Here is an 8,428-nt window from a genome sequence, read left to right on the forward strand (position 1 = left end):
TATCATTTTTTCAAGGGTGCTTAAGGGCTCACTTAAGCAGATCCTGGGGATGCTCAGCAGATATGAAGGTTTCTCGGGTCAGCTTATCAATAAGCAGAAGAGCTGTTTTGTCTTGAGCAGGTTGGCATCTCCTGTTAGGGCCCGCATGGTAGGGAAGGTTACTGGTTTCTCTAAGGAAGTCCCTCCCTATCACTTACTTGGGGGCACTCCTCCATTCGGGAAGACTGAAGATATACCTGTTTGAGGGTTTGATTAAAAAGATTAGAAACAAGGTTACCAGCTGGCAGGAAAAGCTATTGTCGACAGGAGGCAGGATCACTTTGTTGAAGCATGTGCTTTCATCAATCCCTATACATGTTCTTTCTACGTTGACTCCACCCAAAGCAGTCACTCGACGCATTTATAGAATCTTTGCTGACTTCCTCTAGGGCAGCTCGGACTGGGGGAAGAGATGGCATTGGGTCAGTTGGCAGAGAGTCTGCAGAACGGCTGAGGAAGGTGGTTTGGGAATCAGGTTGCTGGAGGATGTCGGCCTTTCACTAAGGCTAAAAGGGTTGTGGAGGGTCCTTGGGGAGCAATCTTTATGGAGTGAATTTTTTAAAGCCAAGTTTTTTAAAAATCAGCATGTGGCACTTGCAGAGACGGCTGTGACTGGTTCAAAATCTTAACGGCACACTTTGGCTCACAAGGACCTACTGTTGAATAATTCCAGATGGTTACTAGGGGCAGGTAACATTCTTTTCTGGCTAGATAACTGGACGGGCTTTGGCCCGCTTTTAAACACTGTGGATAACGGCCTTGTAGTTGATGTGGGGCTGCGGGTCAAAGATGCCATGGCCTCGAACGGCTCCTGGAGGCAGGAGGTGTTAGATAACATTGATTCAGATCATATTAGAGAGCATATCTTGTCAGGACCGTTCATCTTGTCGGCAGTGGTTTGAGCTAGTAGTAGCTCCGGTCAAAGCCACACGGCCCTTCCCTGTCTATTGGTGTCCCCCTTCAGTCGTTGTTAAGCTTAATGTTAATGGGGCCTGTTGGGGCAATCCTGGAGATGGAGGGGGAGGGGGGGTCTGTCACACCCCGGCCCGGTTATTAAGGGCCAGGTATGGCGGGATGTCTCTGACATCCAACCAATCCCCAAGGATCACAAGTGCAGTACCCTATTCATAATCATTGCTCACAGATACAGTAATCAGAGGCAGCGGAAACAATTAAATAATAAAGGTAACATCAGTAGTAAGAGGAATCTATGTGATATTTCATTTATATAAAGAATAAAGCTTGTGCTACTACTATACATTTCTCAAAGGTACTACATGGTAAAATTATACACGAACTATATTATATCTATACAAAGTGTTTATAAAGCATAAAAGAGTGGGGAGGTAGCCTAGACTGTCAGGCCAAGATCAGGAGATTGCGCAATCATCACGTGCGCACGAAGTATCGTGTACTTCAAACTCCAGCGCCGCAAATCCATCATTAAAAGTAACTAAATCACCTGAAAAATAAGGATATCCACAGGGGTGAGCTCTCAACTGAGCCCAGTAAGGGGGAGGGGAAGCATACATACACAGTAAATCATGATGCATGTCCTAACTAGTATGCTCCTAGCATAGTTAATAAGTCTCATGAGGTATAAGTACTACTACTAGTGATAGATGCTAACCTCGGTCCCAGAACTAACCCTTCGGTCACCCGAGCGAAACCATTCTACCACGGTGAGGACCCGCCAGTTCTGGAACTAACACATCGGACCCCGACAGACCCCCAAATGACCAACCCTGCCTGTTTATTCCCACAACGAAATTAGGGACCCGCTAACATGAGACAAAAGATGGCATCCCGGAACTAACACATCGGTGTCTGCCACGGGTTGTCCAACACCTTTCCCCCTGTTGGTAAGGGGCGCAGTACTGGGTAATGAATATCAACCTATCAACAAGCCTAAACACGATGAGGCAAGTAGATCCGAGTTATAAATTACCGAATTCCATCATCATAAATTCACATCATATAAATAATCAATGCAAATGCAATGCAAGATGTCTTTGTAACCTATTTTACATGCAATTAACGCATTAAATAAAAGCTAGAAAACTACACGCCCAGGTATAGAGGTAATGATGCACGTAGCATGGCATTCAAGATAAAGTTAAAATTAATGTGATAAACACGCAGGAAATTAAGGTCAAATCCCATTACCTGAGATAGTTGATAACCTAGTCAGATAGAAACCCAAAAGGCCAAGTAATCCTCACAAAAAATGGAGTAAAATAATCCTAAATAAACATCAAAACATCATATATCAGTAAGGGTAATAGTCTAGGTTAAACCCTAAGGAATCAGTCCCACAATCACACAAAAAGGGGCAAATGGATGCGTACTTCCAAATGAGCCGGTCGACCGCCCCTTAGCCTCCGCAATAAAGATCCTGGAGTTTGGCCGAATTTGGGGTTTTGGCTTAAATTGGCCAGATCCTTGCATGCATGGGTCAAATTTGGTGTTCCAAGCCAATTTCAAGGTGGGTCTTCCTTTTTGGGGTTCCAATTTGATATTTGGTTCCCAAATTTAGAAATCTCATCATTAAATCTCAAATTGGTTAGCTTAGGTTCATAATTTGCCATTAAGCATCAGCAAATAGGCTCATTAGAGGTACAGCCATGAAGGTTCAGGCATGGCTGAACCCAATTAGCACTAGAACAGCAGGAAATTGGGTAGAATTCCTAGTATTTGAGCTCAGATTTAGAGCTTTAATGGCAGGAATTCAATTAGGCCTAATATGTTGAAGATTAGAGGAAGAGGAAGGTGGAATATGTACAGAAGCATGGCCTACCTGAATTTCAAAAGTGAAAACAGATGCAGGCAGCCCTTCTTTTGTGCAATTTAGCCTTCCAATAGAGAATCCAAGCTTAATCCTAAGTATGGAAGACAAGCCCTAAGTGTAAGCTTCTTCCTCTCCCTTCTTCTCTTCTCTTTTCCTCTTTCTTTCCTTCTCTCCCAAGCTGGAACGAATTTCTTTAGCTCCCTTAGACTTGTTTGTGATTTGTGAATAGTTAAGTTAAAATAGATATCTATATATAGTACTTAACCACTAAGGGGCAATTCTGTCCTTTGGTTATAAATCATTTCTAAAATTGATTTTAAAAGCTATTTATAGTTTTAAATCTGTTTCTATAGGTTATTCTAACCATAACATGATGCCGACTACATCAAAGATCATCCGAACATGGGTAATCGTTTAGCAATAAAGATTCCCATCGCGGAATCGGGTCCCACAGGGGCAATTGACTAAAATACCCCTGAATTTCTATTTGGTCGTACATCAATAAATAAAAATATATGTAAATTACACTTACAATAATTTTAATCGAGGGAGAGCCTCTGCATTGCCTCCAGGCAACAGATCCGGCACAGGTAACTCCGGAACGGTTGGCTGATCGGAATGCCTTTACAGACGAGTCATGAGATAGGTTTCGATTTCTCAATCGAGACGACCCACAACTTAGGGGCTAGCATGGCCAAAGTTGAACCAGAACCTAAATCACACAGGTTCCAAAAGTTCTTTTTTTTTTTTTTTTCTTTTTTTTTTGCGGGTTTCACAGGGTCATCCGAAACAATGAGGGAGCAATCCTGGCAGCCTTTTCTAACAGCTATGGGAGGTGCACTAATGTTATTGCAAAGCTGAGAGCTTTGAGGGACGGCCTTCGATTATGCCATGATCTGGGGTACAAGGATGTGATTGTTCACTCAGACTCGGATACCATGGTTAGACAGATAAATCATAAAAGGTGTAGCTGTGGCAGGGATGGTACTGGTTCGATGAGATCCTCCAGCTGATTGAAGCGACGAGGGCGACTGTGGCCTTTGCTTACAGGGAGAGCAACAGGGCTACTGACTGGCTGGCAAAGCCGGCTTGTGTCTCGCAATGTTCCATAACCTTCCAGCTGGAAAACTTGCCGCTAGGCGGCTTTCAATGTATAGTGAGGGAGGATAAAGAGGGCCTGCAGGTCCTTAGAGCTTAGGGCTTGGTTTTGTTCTTGTGAGCTGATTTGCTTTGGGCTGGGGTAAGGCGGGATGTCCCCCCCTATATTCTTTATTCTTTTTTGTCTTAATAAAATTTAGGGGCTGGCCCGGGTCCCAGAGAAGTTCGGGGTAAAAAAAAAAAGTGCAGCCTGTGGGGCCGATGGTACTATTATAAGGAGATTCAAGAGTTAGTGGTGTCCACACGGGCCTGTGTAGTGTTTGCGTACCGAGAGAGCAACAAAGCGGCTGATTGGTTAGCCAAGTATTCCTGTGATATGGAGACATCTGCCAGGTTTCAGACAGGGAGCATGCCGGTGGGCCAGCTCCAAATAATTATAAGTGAGGACAAAGCTGGTTTGCCTATCCTCCGATGTTAAGGATGTTTTTTTATACTCTTGTATGGGGAGTTTAGACTGTCCTGAGTGGAGTGTCCTCTTGAGGCCGTGGGTTGGGGTAAGGCGAATGTCCCCCCCTGTATGCTTTATTTTTTTCTCAAGTTTCTAATAAAAGCTTAGGGGCAAGCCCGGGTCCCAGGAAATATTCGGGTTAAAAAAAAATAAAAATAAAAAACTTATAAGAAAACGATGCTAATTACATCCCAAAATCACCTGACTATGAATGAAGCTGGTCGAGGTTTTGCATCCTAGAATACCAACACTGTCTTGCTTTGTGGAGTCCCAAAGTCCAAGAGTTAAAGTACAACAATCAGTAGACTGAGAGCGAAGTATGCCCTATAGAACAAAATGCATACATGAGAAATATATTTGAGATAATGCCAAAGAACTACCACCTATGGCCCCGCAACAAAAGAATGCAAACAGACCCACCTTCCAGCAACTAAAATAGCTACAGTAACAAGAATTTATGGATAAAATCTTCCCTAAATAAAGCAGAAGGATTTAATAAAGAAAAAAAAAATTGATTAAGGGTTTTGGGTTATTTTGATTTGAAATTTGTTTAAGAAAAGAGGATTTTTTCTGAAATCGATTAGGGTGTCAAGTAATTGTTTGAACAGTCATGCTGCAGACTTGCAGATGCAATGCAGTAGGGGGTAGGGGCGGTGGGGTAAATCTGCCTATTTCACAGTTTTCTATTGAAATTTTGATAAGGGTAAAATGGACTTTTTCATTCAACAAGTAACAGCAAACTAATACCGTCAGATTTCAGGGGGTGTCAAGTAATTGTTTGAAAAGTTGGGGATAGTAAGAAAACAGGCAATAGTCTAGGGGTGTCCAAGTAATTTTCTCATTTCACAATTTTCCGTTCATATTGAGCACCCTTCAAAAAAATTACACAGCAAGACATCATTATCCTGGATGTTAAAAAGATAAGTAGGACTACTCTGTTTTTATAAACACTATGTAACAAGACCATAGATGAGTCTATCTCAAACAAGGATGCAAGAGCTCAGAAGGAATCTTCCTCAGCTACCTCCTCAGTTGGATTAATCATCCTACATCAAAGGAAAAAGAAACTAAAAATATAAGAGGAAACAGAGATTCCTTTTTCTTTTGTAAAAGGTGTCAGAATCACTTGTATGTTTTGTATTAATTCAGATTCTTGGTCCATTTGGCCAAACAAACACGAAGTCCTACAGAAGGTTCAACCCAGTTACTTGATTCACAATATGATCTACCTGAATTCAAGCTCTGAAATTTTCACAACCAATAACTGCTCCCTTTCAGAGTTCAGACGCAGCTGTTTCAACCTCTCAATTGAGAAAATATAGAACAATTTGCACTTAACTTGCCCTCAAATGAGACATACATAAAAAGAACAATAACGAAGAATTAATATTAGAAAAAAAGAATTGAACAGTTCCATCATGCTTCAGAGCTTATAAAGAGTTTTGGAAAATAAAATTTCACATAGAGGTGCTATTGAGACCTAATATAATAGGCAAACATAAGGCATATAGGCTGATAATAGCAGTTTTCTGATAGGCTGAGTAAACCAGTGATCGGCTGTTGCTTTAAAGTACTAGTGAGTTTATTAAAGAAGAGGAAACAGGCTGATAACAGCAGTTTTCTGATAGGAATAGCGATGAAAACTCGGATCATAACAATAATAATAAAGAAAAACCCATCCATGCCTAGGGAGTCCACCGAATCATTAGTGGAAGTTGGGAAACCCAAGAATGATGCACCTGATGCAGGTTTCTCTCAAATGTCACATATTGTCAAGGAATCTCTTACCCATGACCTCTATACTAAAACCTGTTAGAATCACCCTAGCACACCCATGACCTCTAGCCTAAAACCTGTTAGAATCACCCTAGCTTACCACATGAATAGAATTAAGCTTCTTCATTATTCTAACTAAATAGATGTTAATCATTGTTATACGGACACAGCTCCAGCCTAATTTTGGTCACATTTGCCTTGGAAAAGAGTAATGGCTATAAAGAAATCTCATCTTTTTTCAGCCCTTTCTACAACTTCAAAAATGATATTTCAAAAATCGGATCCTTCCTATATTGCTTCTGATGAACAAAGAAAGAGAGAGAGAGAAGAGACAATAGAGTTGATTTGAAAGGGAGCAAACCACAAATGGTCAATGGAAAATATTTATATAGAGGAGGTGACATCAAAGATACATGCCAATTGTAGTTTCGTACGACTCGTGTACGTAAAATCACCACGCACAATTTTACATACATCTTGGCAGGTCAACTAAGGAATTTGATCTCGAATTGCTTCTAAGAAACCTATCACGTATCACACATATAACGAAATGCTTAAAGATTAGATTACAATCTTCACTTCAAAATAGCGCAAATTAGAATGCACACTGCGAGAAAATGATTAAAAAATAAAGAAGAGAAAAGTGGAAGAAGGAAGAAATTCAATTGTTGAGGCGATCAAAAAACCTGGTTGTGCCACCCACCAAAGGGGGGAACAACACTGCAAACCCAATTGGAAGTAGTGCAAATACCTGTAAATCCAAAGTAAAAGTTCTAAATTAGAACGTTGTCCATGTGGGTTAACAAGAGAATTGAGAATGATTTCTATATCGCTTCTAATAATACTCTGTTTTCCAAGTAAAACAGGTGAACTTACAGGGACATGGGAGTCTCTGGCACTTCTCTTGGTATCAGTAGCAGAGAAAACAATATAGACAAGGACGAAGGTGCCAATAATTTGAGCTGCCAAACCCACACCTTTTCTGTAGCCATCGGCAATCTTGTTCGCCCCACATGCATACTGCACATAGTATGACTTTTGTAAGGCCTACACCACACATTGCACCCAAGCATTCTGCCACGATGTACATCAAAGCACGGATTACTGACACTTTACGGGCTCAGAAAAGCAAAAACGTCACTGCATGGTTAATAAGCCCTTCTGTAAACACAAACACACACAACTGTTTGTAATAAAATTGCAAACAATAGAAAACAGAGAAAGAAGCAAAAAAATGGATTACCCACCCAAGATGGCGGTGCAGTAAACGAGGATGAAGATCATCAAACAAAACCATAGATCATAGTTATGGCCTGGATTATAAGAGGAAATTTGAGCAGCAGTTATGAGGTGCCAAGCGTCGAGAAGGAAATAAAAAGATTACCAAAAAATTAAAAACAAATAAGAAAATTGGGATGAGTTCGAGTTAGAATGAAGCAGTCTTAATGAAATGAAAATGGCGGTCGCTAGAGATGCAGGTCCGAGTGAAGTAGAGAACCTCAACGAGAAAACCACACTGTTTCGATGACGACGATGATGGCTGCTTCTGCGGCTGAAATTTTTTTTGCAGTGCAGGGCTGCAGGTTTGAGCTTTGATTGGTTAACAAGGTGAAGTGCACCAGGGGGAGTCGGAACTTTAGGGTTGGGCTCAAGCCTGTTAAAAATTCAACAAAAAAACATCAGAAAACAACCTACACAAATAACCAACGAAGAGAAAAGAGGAAAAAGGAAGAAATTTAATTGGGGGTGGCGATCACAAAACCCGGTTGTCCTAATAAGTACCGACGAAGTAATTTCCCTTGGGACTGAAACAAGAACTTCGAACTCTATGCCATAGGAAAGAACAGAGACTATTATATTCCAAGCAATTAAACATAGAAGAAACCACTGTGATGACTGCCATATTAAGGGAGGGATTGGGGGTAGAAGAAGATGCGCAGGACATGCCTGTTTTCTTGAATCAATTTCTACTACCTGCAGTTCTGATGTGTTCGACATGGAGCGGAACTTCTTTCTTCTTTTGTGGTTGGGTTAACCTAGTCTCGAAAACAGAAGGAGGGCTTTCGTTGGTGGATGAGAAGAACTACCTCCTCAGCTTCGAAGAAGGAGTTGAAGTGACATTGATGATGAAAGCAGAAAAAGGGTTTGGTCTTCTGCAATTCGGAGGGGAGAGAAGGTTGCAGCGAGTATAGAGGGAAGCGAATCTTAACAGAGTTTGC

The sequence above is a fragment of the Telopea speciosissima genome, chromosome 1 (genome assembly GCF_018873765.1).
Source record: "Telopea speciosissima isolate NSW1024214 ecotype Mountain lineage chromosome 1, Tspe_v1, whole genome shotgun sequence".
Classification (NCBI taxonomy): Eukaryota; Viridiplantae; Streptophyta; class Magnoliopsida; order Proteales; family Proteaceae; genus Telopea; species Telopea speciosissima.